The sequence below is a fragment of the Apteryx rowi genome, unplaced genomic scaffold (assembly GCF_003343035.1).
Source record: "Apteryx rowi isolate R43461 unplaced genomic scaffold, aptRow1 scaffold_311, whole genome shotgun sequence".
In the NCBI taxonomy this organism is placed as follows: Eukaryota; Metazoa; Chordata; class Aves; order Apterygiformes; family Apterygidae; genus Apteryx; species Apteryx rowi.
Window position 1 is genome coordinate 308,525 of NW_020449542.1, and position 25,184 is coordinate 333,708.

At 40.6% G+C, this 25,184-nt stretch overlaps 1 protein-coding gene across 12 annotated transcripts in view; it reads right to left on the minus strand.

Moving 5' to 3' along the window:
- The window catches only part of ZMYM2 (zinc finger MYM-type containing 2), a 93,012-nt gene extending 76,289 nt beyond the window's left edge, over positions 1 to 16,723 (minus strand). For 11 of the 12 annotated variants that reach the window (XM_026070543.1, XM_026070542.1, XM_026070540.1 and 8 more), the window contains exons 1-2: positions 16,572 to 16,723; positions 15,484 to 15,541 (exon numbers count right to left, since the gene is read on the minus strand). The gene's annotated coding sequence lies outside the window, so the exon portion shown is untranslated. The remainder of the gene's footprint in view (positions 1 to 15,483; positions 15,542 to 16,571) is intronic. The other variant, XM_026070541.1, reaches the window with a different exon arrangement.
- Between the last annotated feature and the right edge of the window lie 8,461 nt (positions 16,724 to 25,184).

Genomic DNA, 25,184 nt, shown 5'->3' on the forward strand with positions numbered 1-25,184 from the left:
TAATACATGGGAAAGAATTAACATGTATTTTGCAACAGAAAGTTAACAACTTACAGGGCTATTGGAAAGGTCTTTTGAAGGGTTCACATGCTTGTTGACCAACACTAATTAAACCTGTACAGAGAAGTCATATTTCCAGAGGGCATTCAGCAAGGTTCCCCAGCGAAGACTGCAGTGGAAATTATCTGTCGTAAGATTTGAGAAAGGGTCCTCTTGTGGATTTGTAATTATTTAAAGATAAAGAAATAAATCATGCATTGTTTCCTGTTATCACAATAAAGAGAAGAGACCAATAAGGTCCCAAAAGAAAAAGTTAAAGGTCAATACATTATACATAAATCAACCATAAGGAAGGATGACTACCGAAGTGACATTTTCTTAATGATAAAAAAAATTATTCGCAGTAGTTGAAAACAGAAACTGATTATAAAGAACTGCAGAAGGGTATCACAATGCTGAACAATCAGACAGTATAATAGGCAAAAATCATCGGTGATAGATGGAAGACAATAAACAGGGAGAAAAGTTAAACGTAGTGATTTCTGTAAATCAGAAGGCTAAGATCCAGATTGTGATCACTCTTTGAAACCAAATCTACTCAGTCATCAATGACCAAAGAAAAACCACAATGTTAGGAATTCTTAAAAGAATTAAGAACTGTACAGAAAACACCCATTGCTATATAATAAAGAAGCTGATGAACTGTCTGAGGGTTTTTTGTTTGTCTTTGTGTTTGTTTTTAAAAATCAAAAGATGTTCAGGTCACTCCTGAAGAAAAGAGATGAGTTACAGGAACTATTTATATTAAAGGAAAAGTCTTCTCTTTGGAAAAGACAGACAACTGATGATTAAAGGATGATAAATCTGTAAAAACAAAGAATATAGAGAACAAATTGAAAGTTCTGCCCAGTGCCTGATAACACACAAACATAAAGGCAGCCAATGAAACAATTACATACATTTAATAATCTATTCTGCAGAAAAACATTTTCTTTTCTTAATTGTGAAAGTGACTGCCACAAAATGCTACAGAGGCCAAAAACGCAGCCAGTTCAGACAGGGATTGGGCAAACTCATGAAAATAAATGCATTAACAACCATTAAACGCAACAGTCCAAATGCAACTGTACATTCAGGAAGTCCTTAAACAGCCAGTCGCGGAAAGCCAAAAGAATACACCTGCAGAAAAATCACACTAGACCTGCCAAGTTCCTACTCCTAGATCTCACTGCTGCAAACAGATTACCAAACTGTCTACTAACCTAGTATAGCAGTTACTCTAACCTAGGAGAGTAGAAATAATATGCTTATATACTAATATGCTTATATATAAAGAAATGGCACTAGTCTCATGTTTCACCCATTTACCAAAATCTGAATTTTGGCCTATGTTTGTGAGGTTGACTTTAGTCTGGAGAGAAAAAAATAACAACAACAACCACCAATATTTAATCAAAATAATCAGGTAAGAGACTACTCTGAACTCATCTCAAAGTTCTGGGACGCTCTACTGATCAATTACTGACCTTGATGTTCCTTTGACCATAACATCATTTTAATTCTTTAGTTCAGTTCTCACCCTTCCTCATTATAGAAATTTTTATTTATCATTTGACTTTTCATAAGTCTGATTATCAAAAATTCAGTCTATTGTAAAGATTCTCTGTATGTAACTATCAAGAAGCCATTTCTCCAGATTAACAGTGTAATTTCTCACTACAACTCAGGTCTGTTACATTCCCTACACAACCAGATGCAATACTATGGCTTTCTGGGGTATGATCCACGCACTGAACCCCCCCTCCCGTGGCTGACCAAATGCATGCCACAGTTCACTCCAAACACAAAGTAAAAACATACCAATTAAAACCACCTTTAAGTGGCTGTTTTACTCTACAACTGAAGGCAGACTAATAGCCCAACTATAACCACCCAAAAAAGGTTGAAAGTGTTAGTGAACAGAAAAAAGTAATCAAACATTTTTAGAGGGTTGCAATTTACATCAGCTTTAAACTAAACAGGAATGCTGCTACTGCAATCTCAGTTATGTAGCAAACAATACAACACAGTATGCGTGTACAGCCTGTGTGGGTAGAATCCTATGGTAGAAACAATAGATTTGTAGGGCCCTCCTAGGACATCAGACAAAATTCTGCTACTGCAGGTAATCACACAATAAAATTCTGTTTGTTAAACATTCTTACTATATGCTTTCAGCATTTTGTGTTTTCTCCTTCTATCCTTCCTGAGGGATATCCAGTTATCAACTCTAACACTTTAAGCAAGGATATCCTTCAGATATGTGGCTGCTCTGATTTACCATAACCTCTGCCTCACAGCCTACAACAAAAATTTTAACCCTTCTAAAGCGCCACCTACTTATTAGGTCCCCAGTCTCTCAAGAGTTAAGATGTGGCTACCCTGTCCTTTCTCCTAAGCCCCTTAAGGGAGAATGTGGCAGGCAAGGAGAACAGGTACTTAATTCTCAAAAGCATTAGTTACTAACACTGGGGGCAGGGGAGGATGTTAAAATAGAATCCCACCTTGCCTAATTTCACTTCTGTAAATCTTAAATTTCCACTGCCTTTGACTGCTCTCTCCAAGAGCTTATTTCCCAACATGACAGAGTAGTATGATTGTGTTTTCATAAAAACATTCATGACCCTTCTCCCTCAATTATAGTCTCCAATGGCTAACAGCATTCCAGGTCTTATCTCTTAATCAAGTTATGTTTCTCTATGCATTTCTGCATTACTGATACTACCTAAGACAATTTTTTGCACCCCACGTCACCATTCCATTGTGCTATCATGTGGCACAGTTGTTGCTGCAACCACACACAGAACCAAAGTCAATCCAGCTGACAAAGCCCTTCCTTCTGAAGTCCTTTTCAGCCACATCAGTTCCCCAAGCCACATTCACAGCGCAGCAACACTACCAGCTGTGCCTGAACATTAGAAGGTCGGTGCCACAGCTTTGAACTTCAGTGCAGAAATCACTTTTGTGGAAGGGATAGTTATGACAGGCTGATAGCCAGAGACTGAACTGCACTACTCTGACAGCAATTCACATGTGAAAAATAGTCTTACTCCAAAACGCTTGTGCTAAATGACAAGGAAGCAGGAAGCACATCAATGCAACAAGACGGACTGAGTATTAGCAGGTATGCATATCCACTGATCATATTAATTATCAGTAGGGTATCTGAAAGTTTTAAGACTTTAGGCAAGCCTAGCATGCTAAGGTAAGGCCATGATGACAAATATATCAACCAGCTTTGCACACAAATCATGCTAGCAAGTTCAACATAAGTACTTGTATACTTAAAGCTAAACACACACTCACAACATCAAACAATACATTTTCTTGAAATATTATATATATTAATTGTAACTATTAACAAAGAGCCTGAATAACATTTAACACTAACCCATCAATGTATTTATATTGTTGCTTTTCAGAACACAGGTAAAAACTTTCAGTAATAGGAGACTTAAGTTTAGGTTCATAAATCTGATTTGTTGATTGTCTGAGTACCATCATTAGAAAAGCCTGAGATCTCATTACTTCAGTCCAGAGATACTACTGAAGCCTAAAACTCAATAAAGCATTACTGCTTCAACCTCTAAATGTTTACTACTCTGACAGCCGCCTCACGAAAGGGACATTGCTGAGAATCCGGATTCTTAAAATGCTCACCTGTGTTAAAAACTTAAGGTAAAATGCAAACTTAAGGATATTTCCATGGAAGATTCGAATTTTTAACATTTTAGAAAACAAAAACATGCAGAAAATACYTTCCGATACAATTTATGACTACGATAAAAGCACAACAACTCTGGAAGTAATAATGAGCAAATGATATACACTTGCTTTCCATTCATAAATGGTAGGAAGTACCATCCTATACCATAATACTACTGTTAGTCTTAATGGAAGGGTTTTTTGTTTTTTTTTTTAAAGATCTTTATGGCAAACGAGATAATAGGTCTCTTTTTTACGATTTTTGCCATTTTCTCTTTTGTCATTTGGTTTAGAAGACTATTTTCAGTAAGTTGGAATCTGCTTCAGATTTCATTCTGTCCATAGGACTTTCAAAAGACTGATATGGACTGAAGAAATTAACTTACTAAAATTCATTATATAACATAACATCCAAAACAGTAAAAAGAAAGCAAGCATCTACGCAGTGAAAGAAACAAATCAGTTGAGTCAATAAATTTTGTTTGTATTCAAAAGAGAAACTACTTATACACAAACTAAAGATCACTGCAAAAGTGAGAGGTAGGGAAGTGCAGACTTCAGTATATCCTAAGCGCCTTAGCTGTACTGTAGCTATCAGTGTTAGGTGTGAATGGTGACAACTGCTTTCCAACCAACAATTTCAGGTATTTTTGAATAGCTTTATTTAACACAGCCTCTTTGCTTGGTGGTACTACTTGACCAGTGTTGAGAATTGCTCCCTATATGCACGAACAGAATAAGAATTCAGGGTCAATCTTGAATTTCAGTCTATTCAGGGCAAATTTTGAATGCAAGCCTACCCATACCTACCACACAAAATTTTCAAGATTACTCACAGGGAAATAAGTAGCAACTGGCTTAGCTATTCATGGCAAATGCGAATCATAGCATTTACTATGTATAAGGTTTAGGACAGCCATACTGATATTTATTCCCCTTCATACACTTACTTTCAAAATATTTCATAGATGTTTAATCATGAAAAGGTACTGATCAGCAAGAACCTGGAACCACTTCTAGCCTTAAAAGCCATAATGTATGATGTGGTAAACTGTAAATTATGTCCCTCTACTATTCAAGCAGCAACATGCTGCTTTACTATTTACTTTATTATAAATGGAATAGAACAATGGAATAAGATGAAAGAAACACCACAAGGACCCACAGAAGAAGTTATATCCAAATGCTTATCTATTAGTTACATCCAAGTGCAGGTAGGAACATTAGACTGCAGCAACAGACTTGGAAGATGACCTAAGCGGAAAGGGAGCATTAGAGTAACACAGAAGAGAAACACTATGCTAATAATATGAAAACGGGAAAAGGACAAGAAAAACACTGGAAAAGGAAAATAAAGAMATAAGTAGAAAGCCTTAATATAGCATGCAAAAAAGACAAACTGTTATCTGACATATCTTAATTTTTAAAAATAATTTAGTATGGAGTAGGAAAAAAATACATATTGACTGGCTAGAATAGAAACAGATCTGAGAATAGTAAAATTATTTATATGTCCAGACTGGGCAAAAGAATTAATCAGGCCACTGATAAGTAAGTATCAGTGGGTCACAGCACACATTTCAAAAACATGCCTTATGCTCATTCCATGGGGACTAATAAAAATTAATTCCAAATTCAAATCTATGAAGTCCATAGCCTTTGATAACATTTGAGAGATTAAACTGAGATAGTGATACACAACATGTATAATACCCTTTAAAAACAGTATTTAAATGTTCCAGGTTCTAGGAACTAGAATTGGAAGTATTCAGTTCACTTCGGTAACAAATGTATTACAGCATATTTTGTAAATTTAAAAGTAGCTTAGACACAAATGAGAAAAGGCTCTATAACTCTAAGCAAATAATCTATTTCTATATTTTTCATAAGAGAGATAATTGCATCAGGTATATCTTTTGATACAACTTATTAGGATTATAGTACCTATACTGATCAGTTAGCACCTAATATTTAAATGTAGCATGCTATCTTTCAAATTTGTAAAGTTACAAGAAAGTTGGGGTAGTTCATAATGTGTAACCTGAAGTTCAAAAGCCAACTATGGACAGGAAAAAGGAAAAGACACTTCAGGTGTGAGAGAATGGTATCTACTAGTTCTAATATATCCTGCAGACCTGCACATCTAGAAACAGACAAATTTATTTGCTAGAGTAATATTAATTCTATTAAGAAGTAAGCTTTACAGTAAAATATCATTTGATTTTTAAAAAATCAGTACATCTAAGGTAATTTTAACAAAGTCTTTAAACAATGTTTTGTGCATGTACATTTTCATATATAATTCCAAATTTTTTTCCAAATAGCACAATTTTTTCTTCTAACAAAATTAAGAATGTAAGTGTCCAAGTTAACCTACAGTTAAAGAATCACATATCTATAGAGAGCATCCTCTTGGTCACTAAATGATATTAGACAGCCTAAACATTGCAAATTTAATTAGAATCATAAAATTTCTGAGGTTGAATGGGACCTCTGGAAGTCATCTTATCAAATTCCATCCCAGCTCAGAGCAGTGACAAATTAGAAATGAGATCCATCTTTAAAGTCAAGTCAGGTTGCTAGCGTCATATCCAACTGTTTTGAGTATCTACAAGGATACAAATTCCCCAACCTCTCTGGGCACCCTCTTTCAGTGTCTGATTATCTTCATTATGAAATTCTTTTCCTCATATACACACACAGAATCTCCCTTGTGGCAACATGTGCCTGTGTCCGGCCATCCTATCAATGTGCACCTCTGAGAAGCACCTGGCTTTAGTTTCTCTATACTCTCCCATTAAGTAGTTCAAGACTACAGTAACATCTCCCCTTAGCCTTTTCTTCTCAAGACTGAATACACCCAGGCCCCTCAGCCTGTCCTTGTTTGTTATGTGCTCCAGCCCTCTAACCATCCTGGTGGCCTCCCACTGGACTCATTCCAGTATATAAATGTCTTAATTATACTGGGGGGAGGGAGGGGAAAGGGACCAATACCAAACTGGACAAAGTGTTCTAGACACAGTCTCACAAGTGCCGAACAGGAGGACAATCACCTCCCTCAACCTGCTGGCTACACTCTTAATTCAGCCCAGCATGCTGTTCATATTCATCCCTGCAACAATGCATTACTGACTCACGTTCAACTTACTGCCCACCAGGACTCCCAGGTCCTTTTTTGCAAGGCTGCTTTCTATCCAGTCAGTGCCCAGTCTGTATGGCAGCAATACAATTTACAAACGAAGACACTTTACTGGTTGCCAACATGCATATTTAATTTTATTCTTCATTTGTGCTTTTGCTTAAGGTATTTTGACTTTAAACTAGCAGGCAATCTATCCCAATGTATGTACTTCTCATGAAACAAGTAACTCTGCATGGATAGCTGATAACCATCATGCCTAATGGCACATGCGGTTTCTCAGTGCCTGACAGCACAAAGAAAAGGATGAAAAACTACCCTGCCACATAGTTTGTAAGCTAACAAGATGTCTGTACATGGTTACTTGAAAAGCTTATAGGAAAATGGAATAACATCAGCCTTGACTAGATATTTTTCATTGCTGAAGAAGTACCCAAATATCGGCTAACAACCTAACACTTTTGGCCAAGTACAGACAAGCTTCTCCAACACAGTCTGCCTTCGACAACTAGTGTTCGACACATCTGGTAAGTCAAAACAAGAAAAACAGAACTCAAGAGAGTACTTCCATACTATGCTAGATATTGGAGGGAAGCCCAGCTAAACTACAAGCCAACAGAACCAATGGAGCATAGAATAACAATGGAAAGAAAATCATATTCACACCATTAACAAAATGAGATAGAGAAAGGGTAAGAATAAAAAACAAACAAAGCTGAAGTTCTATATAGAAGTGAGGTTGATAGGAAATGGAATCCACTGCAGGAATGGATATGGTCAGCATAGCAGGTAAGACAGGTTTTCACAGCTGCACTCCCTGGCTGGTAGTAAATTACATTATGAAATCAAGACTCCAGTTTATGGAATCAAAGAATTCAGCTAGTTTTAAAACGTAACAAGTAGCTTTATTTTAATCACATACAAGATACATATCTACTTGCTAAGGCTGCAGTCCCACAACAATAAAACACATCCAGATTAGGACAGGCCATCTGTGGTGTCAACTTCCCACTCCTCTCTCCCCCTTTCCTCAATCCACTCTTTCCTTTCTTCCATTTACACCAAGGTGTTCATGTGATCTAACAGCCAGCCAGTCAACAGAGCTAAAGTAGTAGAAAGCTGAAGAAAGAAAGAAAGGAGAAAAAAAAGAAAAAAAAAGCTACACAACACTTGCACAACTCCCCTGAAAAAAGAAAAAATCGTGTTGGTTCATGGAGTTAAACTCACACACACACTCCAAAGACAGAGAAGGCCAGCACTAGTACAAAGGAGAAAAGACAACAATGATAGCCCTGATTTAGGTGGGTTTAAAAGGTCATGCAACCAAGCATATATGCTTATTTGAATCAACCCCATGAAAATTATATAACATTTGTTCTAAGCCAACATTGTCTGATGAGTTCAAATCTGTAACTGCACAGCACAAAGTATATTCCAGTCCTCCTAAAGATCCAATATACTGCACTAATGGTGAGCTTTTCAAATCCTCTTTATACTCTTGCCTAAAAAGAAGTGATGCCTCAATAAGTTATTCCAACTGTTAGTTACCCTAATTGCTTAAACGTTACACACTATTCCCTGACTTTGCATTGCTTAAGCAAGAATCAGCACACAGAAATTAAGTCTTTAATGTAGAAGGGGGAGGGGGAGCAATTATTTAATACATTCTTCTTGTGTGCATAGTCTCTCTCAGATAAGGATTAAGTCTCATCGCAATCTAGTCAAATTGAGAAAAGGGTTGAGTTTCTGAAATCTGTTAATACAAAACATGTTTTCTACTCAAGTCATTCTTGTATGTTTTCTCTGAACTCTCCAATTATTTTTAACTATTAAATAATGATGGATTTAAGTTCAATCACAATTGTTGTACTATACACAATACCAGCCACACCATCTCAGTATTTCTATTTGGTAATTCCTTGGACAGAAGTATACATGGATGGCCAACAGGGGGTGACAATGGCAACAATCTCAGGTTATATTCAACATTTGCATCCCATAAAAAAAAAAAAAAGAAAAAACCCCCTTCCCTTTATTGCTCTCTACAATTTCTATCACTTCCAAATTGCATTTTTTAATTTGTATATTATATAGAAAACCTCTTATCCTACTTTTCTAGACATTGTTTGGCTAATTTTGTTTTAGTGTGTGGTGCCTCATTAAACCTCATCTTCTGAAAGAACATTTTTCCAAAAATCCCAAGAGACATATTAGCTAATAACAACTTAAAAGATGCCTAGTAACTGTCAATCTATTCTTCCAGCTTAGTAAAAGTTATTAAATGTATATTGGTTGGTATATTATTCACCAGTTATTGCTCAAATAAAATTCTGAGCAATCATTTCAGGTGCAACAGAACACTAGGCCTTCTTACCCTTTCCACAAAAAAGGGGGGGGGCAGTAAGGAACAGGCCTAAATGACAGTAATAATACACCCATATATTGCATCTCTTATCACAGGCTCCTAGGAGACCAAGTCACAGACCACATTATGCTAGCCATTGTACAAACACAGAATAAGAGTGTCTGTTCAAAAAGCAAACAACCTAAACATAAGGGACAACAGATGGAGAGAGACAGAAAGGAGAATACAAGGAAACAGCACCACCATAAACAATGGTTAGAACTGGATCTTGTTTTAAGGATGGGGTGTTTTGGTGCCAGGGCAGAGGGAAGAAGGCAATTTTGTTTTTAGGAGACTGTTTCCTAAAGTTTGCTTCTTCTGCATTACTAGGCTGTAATTGCTTTAAAGGGTGCACACAGGGAATTTTTCCAAGTATGAGGAGAATCAAAGGAGAATGAACTAAAGTGTTTAACTGCCCATGTCGTCAGCCTTCTAAACAGCACTTAGAATCTCATCAACAAGAAATGATAGGTAAGTCCCTTTGTAGTTAAGTCCCACCTTTAAATTAAAGGCGGGTAATTTGCTACTTTTATTGTTATAAAATATAAGATGCAGAGACCAGACTGTCAAAGCAGAAGGCTAGCAAAACACTTTTTCAGGATTCTGAATCCAAATCAACGGAGCAGAATCATATTTGTTAAAACCAATAAGAAAAAGTGTTACCACAAGATACAGAGATTAAAGACAAGATATGAGATTTAGTTATGTGAAACAATTTAGAGAGAGCTTACTATGTGAGGGAAAAAACGTGCAATTTGTTAGCAGAGTAGGGAGTTTTGTGTCTAAAACAATGGCTAGATTAAAGGCTTGTTGCAGAGACCTCATGACAACACTGTCCACAAGTGACAAAAGACAGCATGGACAGTCCTCCTTTTGGGGAAGGAAGGATTGCCTTCAGAATATTAGCCTGAGCTAAAGGTCAGACATCCACAAAGAGATGCTGGAAGCACACACTGAGATTTATCTGGCATAGAAGGCAGCAACTCTGGAATAGAGAGAGATCTGAAGGTCATCCATACAGAGATGACAGTTGAGTTTATGAATGAGATTAGCGAGGTAAGTTATATAGAAATTTCATGGAGTACCAGAGGCATATGCCAAACTGGAGAGGTCTTGCAGTGATCTAAAGAAAAAGAACTACAGAAAGAAGTAACATTTTCCCCAAGCTGAAACTTTAAAGAACAACAACAACAAAGACAGTTGCATCATGAGTGGTCTTTTGTTTTAAGTTCAGTGTGGTTATACTGCACACGGAAAAGGCTAAAGGACAACAAGAGGCTAATATATATTATGTTGCCAACAAAACGTCTGTAGAGGAAAGGAAAAAAAATAGGTCCCTGTTTCTAAGGGTGACTGGTGACTGTGCGCCACAGTACAGCTAATTCAAAAAATCCTGTCTGTGGTCTGTTTAAGGCATTGCAAAGCGGACTTCTAGGAAGTCAGTATTCTTTTTTGACAAGCTCAAAATCTCACTTACAAAGCTAAAAGTAGATTTGTTGGGTTAGCACCATACTTTCAATAGGCACTAGCATAGCATCATAACCATAGTGTGAATGTGCACTGAAAGAGTTCAAGTTAAATTACCTCTTGCACACAAATCCAGTTTAGTTCAGTTTTTGATTTTGTTTGAAGAAAGGCATCAAATATAGCAACATAAAGACAAATTAAAACTATATTTCTATAAAAACTTCCCTTGTCCATTATGCCATCAGTTATATCCAATTTGACCTTTTCCTCCCCAGGCCATCTCTCAAGACCAAAAAAATTGAGGAAACTGCACGTAGAAACCTGTATAAACTCTCCCATAATGTCACTGCCCTCTCCTAATAATCTGCTTTCTTCATAGCACCTCCAAGAGTTAGACTGGTGAGCTATGGTGCAAGTATTTAATCAGTTATTGTCCTATGAATTAAGAGAGCACACAATTATGTGTATTGCTACTTTACATAATCTATTACATAGGGGAAAAGGTGGAATTAAGATGACATCCTGCTTAACATGTGCCAGTAAGTGTTAAAATGAAAACTCCAATGAGTAGGAACTACGCCTTGATAGATGTTTGTACAGTACTAGGTACACAAATGTAGAGATTATGGCTTTTGGATGTTACAGCAATACAAACCAAAGGATTCCTATACTCTAAGAGTTAGGATAAAAAGCTTATGGGCCATAGTGCACAGTTACATACAGAGTGCCTACTTGGTTTATTTCAAGTAAAACAAGTTTGTTTGTTTTTTAATCATCTTTTGTTACTGATATTCAATATGGCTGGGGAGAGCTCCCCAAACAGTCAAGCAGGCACCACTGGTAACACCCAGATAAATTTCAAGTGAGGACTGCAGTTAGAAGGTACGAACACTTATTTCTGAATCCCCCGCCTCAGTGAAGAACCCGTGCAACTCCCATGAGATTATTCTGTTTGTGGCTGATGGTGGAAGAGCCAGAGAAGAATGTTATGATGAGGGTAGCTCCAAAACAGTTGGGAGCCACAGAGAGAAGATACGGAGAGTTTAAGCATTAGAGCAAGCATACATGGAGTAAATATCCTTCAAAGAGCAATTTCAGAAATGCGCTGGCAGCAACCACGTCACTACACAGACTCGTTTGACCACAGACTGAAAAATCTTTTTTCATTTTCTTTATGTTAGATTAGTAAAATTTGAATTCATTGTCTGTATTATAATCATTAGTTGAAATAAGTTTGTCCTGAGAGCACACTGCAGTACGTAAACTACAGTAATCATCAACATGTCTAATCCATGAAGCACTTAGTGGACAATTACAATCTAACAAGTCTATAAAGGACAGCCGCTGATTGGCTCAAGCCTTGAAGCACACTAAAAACGTTTAATTTCAGTTGATCCCATCTAATGTAACTGCAGATGTTCTCATCCATACAGGTGTACATTTTTTTTTTGTGTGCGAATCCCATTAAATTCTAGTAGAACAGAGTTTCACGGGTTAATGTTTTTCCTCTGAAAGCTGATTGTTTCTGGAAGCTCAATTAAAAAAATTTTAATTGCCAAAAATCTAATTAAGTACACGGAAGTTCAGTTTAAATCTATATAGTCTATATATTAACTGAAGAGAATGTACCATGCCACTGTATTCCTAAACTCACACTACTCCCTTCTAAGATTTCCTCTTAGAAATACAAAAGACTCTCTGACAAAACTCACAAACGTTGGTCCAAAATGAAGAGTTTTGATACTAGGATCTAAATTCAGCAGATCATTCATATACCAAATTAACTTCTACTGACAGCAATGTTTGTCAGTAACATGTAGGATAGACTACCAAGTATGGAAGAGAAGCTAAGTTTTCTCTGAACTCTAATCCCTCAGAAACCCAGTTATCTTCCTGGAGCATACACCTAGTAAGACTAAACCACAAAACAAAGCTTAACATTAAAAGTTGGGGAAAGGAGATTAAAAAAAAAAAAAAAAAAGCTTTCAACTGTTGAGTAAACCAACTTGAGTTTTAGTAGACAACCAAATTGCAACAAAACTGTATGCAAACCCTGCATACAGGGTTTTAAGAGCATCATGAGGCAAGCATTATCTCAAACACCTCAGAAGGGGCAGCTTTCTAGTCCAGTCTTTTCAAGTCTTCTGAACTTCAAATCTTAACTCTTTTTCACAGCTAGGTTGAGTTCATTGCTATTTGTGATGTGTAGTGCTTTTGGAACAAAATAACTGTTCTCCATGAACAGTGGATTTTCCATTAGTAATAATACCTTATATAACATCTCCACAAAACTCTTCATTCTGCCCTTGTTGCAGAGTATATTAATTGGTTGCCAACTACCACACAAGTAGATGGAACTTCAATAATTCTCTATTTAGTCCTTGAAACCAAAATGAAAGCTACTGTAACAATGCGAGACTGTTCATGACAGTGCTGGACAAAAACTAACAGATAAGGAAAGAAAGCCAGCAAAAATCTGAAGGAAGTTATATTACTTTTGGTCCCGCAGTCCTCCACACACTTGCACAAGCTCTGCAGAAGACCAGAGAAACCCACTTCCACTTTTTCACTAGCATCTGTACATTCTTGCTGATGCAAATCCCTCTTAGCATATTATTCCAAAGCAACAGTAAAATGTAATCAGGTAGCTGAGGTCAAAGAGGATTAATATCAATAATGTAAATCAGAGTATCTGCTAAATTTGATTAAGACAGTCTTTTATAAAAGAAAGTGATTTGCTCCAAATATCTAATATATGTTACATCATCACCTTTATTTCACAAATTATCACAGCTGAGAAGTTTGGTTCCTAGAAATGACCATGCAGCAGTAGACACTGAATACATTCCTGCATGGAACCGTGCGGCCTATCATGTGCCATGGAATACACTTTTTTCCCCTCAGGCCATGTGCTAAAAGAAAGGCTGTATCACCACCACCGCAGTTGGTAGAGGACAGTGTGCCATCTAGGCCTTTGTGCAAAAAAACTAGACTAGTTCACAAACCAGCTGGCAATTACTCATCCAGGTTTACCAAGTCTTAGCCATACAGCTGTTCTTGGCGATATTCTCATCTTCGCATACGCAGCCACTCATAGCTGCAATATTTTTTTTTTTTTCCAGATCAGCACGCAACATCCTTTTTCACTCCTTTCCATCACAGCAACCCTCCTCTTTCCAAAAGATCATTTGCCCTGGTCACTGCTACTACAGAAATAACCTTTTTTAACAATAAGTAGTATCATAAAAAAATAGAATAGTTATTAAGCTAGAATGTGTAATGAGTCAGAAGTAAAATTAGATGGTAGCCTTACATCCAACACAATAAAATGCAAGAAGTTACAATTAAATTTAAAAAAAATACAGTAGTAAGTCAAAGATTAGAACAGACCATTTTATTAATAATAACAAGCTACACAAATTCTAAGTGCCTTTCATGAGGTTGATAATTTTAGAAGTTCAGAATAAATCAAAATTTGATGCTGCTCCTCCTATACAATGGTGCTATGCAGAGAATCACTTATTCTTTATAAACGTAAGCCACCAAAAAGCAGCAAAAGAAGTTGCAAACTATGTAAATTTGGAAAATCTATTACATAGAATATTAAGGGGAAAAAAAAATTCAAGATGCAAGTGGTTGAGAACATTACAAAAACCTAAATTCCTCCTGTACCCAAGTCAAGAACCTAGAGCACAAAGTACACATTCCTTTTTTGTTTTGTTCTGTGCGCCGCACGTTTATTAACCAGATCTTTCAGGGCTATCTAAGGTTTTTGCAGCGGCCTCTAGTGACAAGAGCCTGCAGACAACAATCACATCCAAACTCATGAGCTCCTAAAACGTCTACACCCACCGTGTTACTTTCGCCCTCACTGCGCTACTTCATAATTTCAGAATACCTGTTTTCCGCTATGCGTGGCAAAGAACGTTATTAAAAGGGTGCAACCCAGTGTCAAATTACTCCCCAGTCCTATGTACAGGGATTGGTAATTGGTCTCTCCTTAGCTGACCTAACACCCAACAGAGAACACAATCTGCTTTGAAAATCCCATACAGATGAAAACACTGAAAAGGATCACTACTGAGAAGCTGTGGGTTTCCCTAGTGACCTCCAGTGTTCTGGGGAAGGGGCAAAGCAGATGGCTCAGAAGTACTGCCAAGGCACACAGAAAGGCAAAGACACCTACCAAAACCGCCCAAGCAAACCCACAAGCGTAAAGAACTGGTCCAAGTGCACAAAGGCCAGATGCTGGAGTACGCTCCACAAATTGCTGGGTTATTTTAAACCTCCCATTCCCCTTCTTAGCTTCAAGATACACGGGATACGGGACTGGAGAAAGCGGGGGGAAAAAAGATGGCTAAAGCTGTCTCGTTATGGATTTTAATGTACGCTCTAAAACTCTAGAGGGCACCCGAAATATGCCCTCCCCCTCCCTCCTGAGCCGGGTAACGTGAGCAGCGGCGGCAGCCCGTCGTCTGTTTGCCGGAGTTGGTATTGCAGGAGCGATGTCTGCAGCAGCAGCGCCCACCCCGAGGAGGAGCCGCCTCACAGCCATTACTGGGGCTTCGCCCCAGGGCAGCAGCTGCTGGACCCAGGAATTTCCCCACCCAACCCTGGAGGCCCCTCCTTTTACCCCATCCCCCGGAGACGAAGGGGGGTGGCGGCGGGGGTCAGGCCTTCCCTGAGCAGGTCTAGTTGAGGCAGAAATAGATACAGAAACAGCACTCACAATAGAGCTCCCTCTCCTTGTCGGTCTCTGCCAAGGCTGCACCAAACTAGGCTGGAGCCTAAGGGAAAGACGTGGGGTTATGTGGGGCACTGAGGAGCAGGCAGCGCCCCCGAGCAGGCTTTCCTCCGCCTGGCCAGGGCAGGTACCGCCTGCATCACCCACCACTTCCCTCTAATACCAAGCGTTAAAAATAAATAAAATAAATAAATAAATAAATAAATAATAAAAGAGAAACTGCCCTCGCCGGTGGGTCGTGGGGTACTCCTCAAGCACGCCCGCTCCTCCTGCCCCCGCTCCAAGGAGCCGCCCCGGGCGCAGCTGCACCGGGGGCTTCCCTCAGCGAGCGCAGGGAAAAGGCAGCGGCGGCCCCCGGGGCAGGGAGAAAATATTACCTGCGAACTTGCCCAAAGCAGCCCCGAAGGGGCGCCCCGGGGGGCGCGGGGCCCTCAGCAGCGCCGCCGCGGCGCCGGGCGCCCGCCGCGGCCCCCCGCGCGCTCCCGCGGCAGTTGCCCCCGGCCTCGGGTTTGCCCCCCTGCAGTCGGCCGGCAGCACTGCCGCCTCCTGTCCGCCATTAGAGAGACCCAGCCAAACAATACGGGAGGGGAGCAGCGACGGCGGCAGGATCCGCGGAGCGCAGCGCCGGGCAGGGGAGGGAGGCACCCGCGGGGGGGGCGGGGGCGGCCAGGGAGGTGGGTGGAGAGGGGAGAAAGGCACCGGGGCAGAACAACAGCCGAGGGCCCGGCGGGGAAAGGAGGGAGGGAGTTAAAATAGGAGGCGCTAAAATAGACCTGGCCCTCCCCCCAAATGCCCCGGCCCCCCCTCACCACTGCCCCCGAGCGCCCCCCATTTACCCCCRCCGCCCACCTCCGGGCCAAGCGGATTATCTGCGGGGCTGCCCCCGCCGTCGCCCGACGCCCCCTCCGCCGACGCCAGAGGTGGAGGCGCGGCGGCGACACCGCGGGGTACTTAGCCCGGGTAGCCGTGAGGCACGGCGGCTGCTCTGCCATCCCCGCCCTGGAGGCAGCTCTGCGCCTCCAGCCGCCCGCCAGCCCGCCCCCGAGGCGCAGCACCCCGCACCCCCGCCTTACCCGGCTCCCCGCCGCTCGCAGGCACGGACCCCCCCGCGGGGGACGCACGCACTCTGCGCTACTCCTCCGGCGCCTCAACTCTAACTCGGTCCAGTCCCGGGCTAGGCGCAGCTGCTAGCGAAGGGGAGGAGGAACAGGGCCAACCGAGCTTGGGGAAGGGGCCGCCCCCCTGCCCCGCCATTGGCTCCCCCAGAGGGCGGGCTTTCGCGCTGGGCTAGCTGATTGCCTGGGCTGCCCATCCATCGGCGCTGCCCGCAGCCGGTTGACCCTATAAACTGTCAATCTCCCTCCTAGCCATGTCTAGAGTTCTTCCCACTTTGATCCATCAGGTTTGGGAAACCCGAATCGTTGCCCACCAGTTTCCCTACCCGGGTCTGAGGGCTGCGAGGCTGCCCTCGGGCTCCCAGTACAGCTGTTTGACAGCAGCAACTTGCAGAAGTTTGCGCTGCTGCCGCGATAGGCTAGCTATGCTCCTCCAGCCATCTGCCCGGGAGGAAATTGCACTACCCATCCCAGCCTTGTGCTTAGTCCCTATGGACACAACAGCCCCAGCCGTGGGGCATGGGCTGATCTTTCCCTCTTGCCCCCTCCCCTCCCCCGGCCCCGAGAAGTAGGGCTGGGAGGACCCATCCATAGCCCTCTGCAGGTCCCGCCCCACTCCTCCCCCGGCAGGACTATGAACCTGGGGCCATTTCCATGAGGGACAGAGTGTGAATAATGGAAGCACTCCCACACAGGAAAGCGAGAGCGCGCACATATCCCAGGGACAGAGCTTCCCCCACACACCTACAGCCTGCCCCTCGGAGGAGAGCCTCCTCGCCGCCCTCGCTCTGGACGCCCTCCTGCCCCCACCCGCCGTGGGGGAGGGAGCCATGTCAGCCGCCGCCATGGCTCCTGGAGGAGCTGGTGGTGGTGGTGGTGGTAGCAGTGGTGACGTCCTCCATTTTGTCGGATGCCGCTGCGGGGAGCTTGGGACCAATTCAAACCAACGTGAGGCGCAGCAGGGCGTCCATTTGAGGCGCTTCTGCGCCGCTCCCCGCGGGAAGAGGAGCGGGGCGCCCCGGGCAGTGCCACGGGGTGGGGACGAGTGCTCAGAGCGGCGAGGGGAGCAAGGCGCCGGGAGCCAAGCGCTGCGCCCGCCCTCCGCCAAAATGGAGGATGCGCGCTGCCCTTGCGAGGCTGCGTCCCCCCTCTCTGGCCATGGCGCTCACGCCTGCTTCTTCGAGGACCTGAAGAGCTCAGCCTGCCGTCTTGCTGGCTAGTCCCGCTCTGCCCCATTTATTCCTCCTCCTCTGCCCAGAAGAGGGAGAAAGAGAGAGCAAGTACCCGCCCTGTCTTCTCTAGCCGGTATCAGTTCGTGTCAGCCACGCGGCGCGGTGTCCCCTGGAGAGCGCCTCTCGCATGGGTAAGGAGCAGGGCTCAAGCCGCTGGCGCCATTTCCACGCCCCTGCTGGAGCTCCCAGCCCCCATGGGATCAGCCTGGATAATCCGCGCAGGAGCTCTGCTTTGGGACGGAGCAGGACTCACCTAAGCGCTGGCTTCTTCCCCTTGATGAGTTTGGTTAATAATTTTCATGTGTGGGAGAGACCAGAAATTTTGTGTCTTCTGTTGGCACAACAGTACATCTCATTCCTTCCAGTCCCACCTTGAGACACAGACTTCAGTCAACAACTCAAGCCAAACACTTCTAGGACACACTATTACTGTACGCTGTTGATGGGACTTAATGATTTTTTTCACGCCCTCCTAGCTGTGTGAGGAAGCTTGGGGGGCTTCTTGGTGTGGGGGGACAGAGTTACCTCATGGCTATGGCAGCGTATGGATCGGCTCTTGCGCTGCCATTGCTCGTGTCTGAAAGCAAGCAGAGCTGATGGTGGAATAGCCCTACCACAACGCCTATAAAGGAAGAAAATGTTAATGAAAGTAATCATAACCCATTTTGAAGGTCTCTTCAAATTTGCCCTGGAGATTTATAAACCTCGTTCTACAATATAACAGTGTCCAGCTATTTAAATTGATGGTAACCAGACAACTGTTGAAGTTTCAACATTAAATATCATATAGTCTATCAGGTCAGCTGGTTCCTCACCATTTCCTTTATTAGCCTTGAATATCTTCTCAGTTGGTAAAAGTCAAAGCCATTTTAAGTCATTCTACATATTTTCCTTACCTTTCCAGTTGCACATCTCAGGAAAATGTCTTTGTTCTTGAATATAGGTAAACATTTAAGTTCTGGTGAAGTTCAGCAAAAAATTCAAGAAGACTTAAGCACCTGTTTTGGAGAGCTTTGATTAACAGAAATGGATTGTAGAAAATGAGTGCTTTTCTGAATTAGAACATGTTGGTGAAACCTATAATTCTTACTTAGTCATTCAAAAAAGTAACCAGAGAACACCTCGCTTTTACCACTGCCCTAACAATAGATATTACCTAACCGTTGCCTAGGACTAGTTAAATAGCAGTGTAGACCATTTTCATTCACATTTAAGAATATACAGTTTGAACAGATATGTTAATGTTTAGCTTGCAATTTTGGAACTGTAGTGAAATGTATTTATATATGAAACTCTATAATCCTAGTAAACCTAGTCCCCCTATGGATACATAACCCCATTTTTGAATTCATATATTCAAACAGACAAAAATAATGGATTACACCACATATTTTTCAATTAATTTTTCAACTGACAGCAGTAGAAGGTGAGGGAAAAGGTTAGACACCTAGTAAGTTCTTCTTCATCTTAAAACCATGTATAATTGAGGGKTTTTTTTTAATGATTCAGATCAAGTAATTCTGTTTTATGGTTTGAAAAAGCTAACAGCCCAAACACTGAGCAGTGAAATCCTCTTCATGAACACCACAGACTTGAAACTGAAGTATTTATAGTTTCCGCACCACTACTTTCATAGACAGGCCTGATGTCAACAACTTCACTGTAAAAGTTCTAACTTACTGACTGCCAGTAGATAATTCAACAAAGCTGAACCAAGAGAATGATCAAAGACTAACATAAAGAATGACACCCTTCTATGTGTTATGGAGTAAAATTGTGTCAAAAAGCAGTCAACAGAATTTGAAATGAGAAGGAGTAATTTGATAAATTTTAAAGAGTTTATGTTTTAGCAGGGATCTTGAGAACACTACCAAGCCAACCTTAAAATGATGCACAGTAAGATTTGAACATACCTAATTTAAAGATACCTCCTGCTGTCATCAATATTTATCTGTGACAAAGAATAGTGGAATTCTTTCCAGACTTAGAAATAAGAATATTCCATGTATCGAAGAACTCTTTCTTCAGCCTGAACACTGGTTAGGTTTACGTCAATATAACCAAAAGCAGAAGCTTTGCAGTGTCTAGAACTGTGAGTTCTGAAGAATGAAGAGGAAATACTTGAACAAGGAAGGTGTCTTTCAGTACTTCATATATGTAACATTTGGAAAGTAGTGGTTCATGAAACTCTTTAAAACACTATTTACTACAACTGTTTTGAAGACTGGCTTGGAAAAATTTATGTTTGGAATGCAAATAAAACATGTTTATAAAAATGTCTGTGTTCCTATGACATGTGAAAGTGAAAATGGAGTCTAATCCTTTGTAAAATATGTAACCCCCAGAGTTCTGTTATGTCATTGCTGATTTCTATCCTGTCCTTCCCCACAATCCTTTTTCTCTCTGCCTCATACAGTTTTATTTATCCTTTTCCCTATTTTTTCCCCTACAATTTCTGCCAACATTTCTCTTTCCTATCTTTTATCTCATTTGTTTGCCTCAACCTAGCCCCAATCCTCCCTGATGTTTTTGTTCTCCAACAGGGAGAAGGGAGATGTGGAAAAAGTTTATTTGTCCATGGAACATGTACTGCTGTCTCTTTGTCATATTTGTATGGGCATGGCATAATGGAATTCTGGTCTACTATTTGGTTTCCCAACACAACTTCAAGAAATAGTAGTGGAAGGAAAAAAGTAAAAAAAAGAACCTTAGGATTTTAAAACACCTGTGGTCAGTAACACCCTGATCATTTTGTTTTTATTCTATAATATTCCTTCTATTGGTTTTCTGATTTTTGAGTTTCATTAGGCATTTCAGATGTTCTTTAAGCTAGAGCTCTTAAGGAAAAGGGGCCATATGTGTGTATATGTTTGTACAGTACATAACAGACCCCATTCTTTGCAGAATTGAAAAAAATGGCTTTCTACAAAGCATTACCTGTGGTTTTCATTATGGTTTTTGAGCTGCATATACTCTTCATAATATTTATAAACAAATCAATATGTATCTAAAAATAAATTGCATGCAGCTGTTTAATTTGCAGTTATCTTATTTAACCAAAAGTGATCTTTCAAAAGGTCAAATAATGAGACAATATATGCTATCCAATGGATACTATAAGATTACTATTCATTGCATAATATAATATGCCTTGAAATGACCTTTATGCCACATTCCATATTTCAGTTTTGAAAAAGTAAGGAACAACTAACACTCTACACTAGGCAACCTCTCCTTAAAAGATATTCTAATACAATAAAGACTAAGATTGTAATACTTATCCAATACAGTATTATTCTTAAATCACTTTTAGTGAGCTTTACAATAATCACAACTTTTTTTACTTGCATAGAATTTTGTTATTATTTTTTAAACATTTGAGTGATTTAGTTGTGTGAATTTCCTGTCTCTATGGAGAAGAAATGACAGTGCAAAACAGAATACAGGACCTTAAGACTGGAAGAGACTTCCTAGGTCACTGAGTCCAGTTCCTTGCTATTACAGGAAACTATGTCATATAATCCCTTCCAGAAACTTTTCAAGCTCCATCTTAATGGTAGTTTGATATGTTTACTCCCTGCTCCTGTTGCAAATCTGTTCCAGAACTTGATTGTTTGGGTGGTTAGAAACCTTCTTCTAATTTCCAGACTAAATTTTTTCAAGAATCCATTTGTTCGTGTGCCAGTATTTGTCTTTTGGCTTAAATAGCTCTTCTCCCTCCCTGGTGTTTACCCCCTGATATATTTATAGACAGTAATCATATTCCCTCTCAGCCTTCCTTTTGCTAGACTAAACAAGGATCTTTTAGTCTCTTCTCACACAACAGATCTTCATTACCCTGATCATTCTACTAGTCTTTATCTCCATTTCTCCCAGTCTGAGTTCATCTTTCTTTAATATGGGTTCAAATTCCCATAATATTTAATTTTAAATTGAAGCAGTACACTGTACAGTACATTTCCGTATCTCCAGGAAATATCACACTCTTAGGTGTACACTTATTTCTTTGTATAGTTACATTAGATAATGACCAGCTACCATTCTAGTAGTACCTACATTGTTTTCTACCTCAGTCATTTATTGGGAAGTTCCAAGTTAAAAGCAGAATTTTTATTAGCCACCAAGTGCATGACCTTGCATTTTGTATTATGGCAGTTTGTTTTGTTTCCATTAGCTCAATCGTCAAGGTCATTCATTGCTTTTCCAGATGACATCCCACTGCAGCTCTGTGTTGATGATGCCACCTAGCTTTGTGAAACCAGCCAGTGCAGTAAGCATATCTTGTCTTCTGTGCCAAACATAAGATCAATCCCCAAAACAACTCCTGAAGAAGCCTACTAGCAGACACCCTCCAGGCTGACACTCTCCTCCTCAGTACTACCTGCTGCCATTTCCCTCATTTTACTCTGGCAAATTTCATCTTATCCCTATGCATCTTGATTTGTAACAAAACTTTTCTTGCTAGTCAGTCCTTCTTTTCCTGAAGGCTCTCTTATTCTCATTTACCTTTTTGAGTTATTTTTTCATATAGTTACATCAGAGCACGCTTCCTTCTGTTTTCTCCTACTAGCTTAGTGTGCAGCTTTGTGCCGTGTTAGTCCCTGCCCCTTGAAGGAACAGCAAACCATATTCATTCCAAACTGCTGACCTCCTCAGTCCAGTTGACTTGATTAACTAGGTCCCTTAGTTTACCAAAATTTTCCTTACTGAAATCACACAGACCAGCTTACATACAGACCTGCTTTGGTTTACTTTCCATTCCATTCAGACTGAATCAACTAATAATTCAAGATTATCTTCTACAATTAGCTATTCTGTACTATCCTCAAGTATAAATCCAAGTCTAAAATAGCATCATTTCGTGCTGGTTAAGTGACATTTGCTGAGAGAAGCTGCCAGCTATGACATTCAGCTATATCTGGGGCCCTGCCACCATTAGTAACATTTGTTCTCCGATCTACTAAGCTAAGCAAGAAAAAAAAAAGAACTGAATAGCTTTTTGACAGCTTAGTGAGTTGAAGTGACTTTTTGGTCAGACAGGTACCACAGTCCCCACAAAGACAGCATACAGGACCAAGCAGCCTCAAGAAGGAGGAAGTGGAAAAAGACGCTCCACTGCAGCAAGAGGGAGTTGCATGATCCTAGCCTCTCACGTTACGGTAACCTGACTTTGGAGCGGCATCTTTATATGGATGTATGCATGTATATAAAGAAAGCTCCTTATCCTTTCTAAATCCAGTTTCTTTCAAAGTTTTCATTAGAGAATCTTAGAAACTATTTGATCACAAGTAGTGAAGCAAGTATTAGATTTGGTAAATCAAACCTTGCTTAACAGGATTCTTTTTATTTACAGGGTAAAGATCTCTTCCTGTGGTGTCTGTAAGAACAGTGTTGAAAGAGAGGACTTCAGTATACAGGGACCTTCAAATCTGTTTCTTTCCATTAAATCTGGCATATGGTTTTCCTTCATTTTCCTGCTATTTGTCATACAAAGGGCCTTGAATGAGATCAGGCTTGATAAGGTTTAGGGTGTGGTTTCATGACTGGCTTAAGCTGCTGCATGATAAAGCTGCTGCCAGAAGTAGTGGTCCTGTCATCTCCTCCATCACTGGCTATGCATTTCTGTCACCTTTCTAATGCTGACATGAGTATTCATGTGGCTAAAAATTGGCCAATTTTCCATTGGATCAACAAGATAGCTGAATGTGCAATCAAATGAGTGATAGCACTAGAGAAGGGGATGTAGTGGGAAGCACAGAGGAACAATGCATATGCCATTTGTGAAACTGCACCGCTAGCCTACATAAATCAAGGTGGTGATATAGATAGATGGATGGATGGATGAAAAGCAAATAGCATTTTTTGACTGAAAATCTGGCTTCTGCTTTATCTTAGTGAGATTCACAGTGTAGGTTTTAACTGGTTATTAATGGTGTTTAGAGGTGGCTGAGGGGAAAAAAATGAAAAAATAGGAAGTTATGAAGCAAATTCTGTTTCATAAGGCTTAAAATTGGTCAGCTTTTTAAAGATCAGTGAAGAAATTTATTTTAGGAAATTTAAAGTAATCTAAAAATCAAATTATCAAAAGTCATCAAAATATTTCCATGCTGTAAATCATTTTGACAATGTTTTTAACAGTATTTTGATATGTATTTCATATAAAAAACTGGAAAAATCAATAATTTTTGCACACCTTTTCAAAGCAAGGACATTTTTCTTCAGTTTCATTCAAAGTGTCTCAGACTGTTCTAGCAGTGAACAAAGTTGCTTTTTTTTGGCAACTTGTTCTTTCCTTTTGGATGAGGAGTGTGCCATGGTCATCAGTGTCTTCAGACTAGATTAAAGTATTGCTATTTTATATGCTAAAGGGCCATTTGGAAAAATCAGCCAGGACAGGACACCACCAAGAGATTTACTACAGGATCTTTCCACCAGGGCTTCATTGAGCTAAAAGGAGGATGGGAGGATATGCTAAGCAGCAGTGTCACTCACTTGCCATGAGTCTCAAAACTTGTGCCACACAGGGCCTTACAAATGGGATGGATCCACCCTTATTTTCCGCAAAGACAAGATTGCGTGATGAGATCCTCTTAAGGCTCATTAATCTTACCATTTCTTCCTTTAGAATGACTATTACAATGAGACTTTTGCTTGTGTCCAGGAAGCTAAAATTCTTGTTCTTCTCTTTAAAAATCTGTTGTTATTTTTGCAGCCTCTTTTTCACATTTGCCAAGTTTTTTTTTCCTTGTTTGTTGCATTAACCAGTCCTTGATCCCCCCTTTCAGTCCCCTCACTGGTGTCCCCCTAAATTCCAAATCTGTTGCMGTCTTCTCTTTACTTTAGTGGTCCTCCAAAGCTCCACCCCTCCCTTTTAATACCTCTTAAGGTACCTTCCCTCCACTGTCTTACTCTAAAAATGTAATCCTCTTTCACAAACATTTTTTCATTTTATTCCAAACCATTCTTATTTTCTTAATTATAAATTTATATATATTATGCATGAAGAAGTAATTAAGGAATAGTAAGTTTGCAAAGTCAAATGCTTAAAGGCTAAGAAATGCAACATTCCCTACTTGCCCATGCAACTTAAGTTCAGTCTGGTTCTATAACACCAGCTGTTAAAATCACAGCTAATTCCTGAAACGGCTTTTGAGAACCACCTCCCATACTCTCCACTCCCTGGAGCTGCTGTCACCTATCCTGGAATCACACTGCCTGTGGAGTCACACTGCCTATGTTCAGCTCAGCAAACAGCTCCTCTTCCCACTTGGTCAGCTCATGCCGAGTTGAACTCAGAAATCCCCACCCTGTGCTCCCACCTTTAGACCTGCTCCTATGC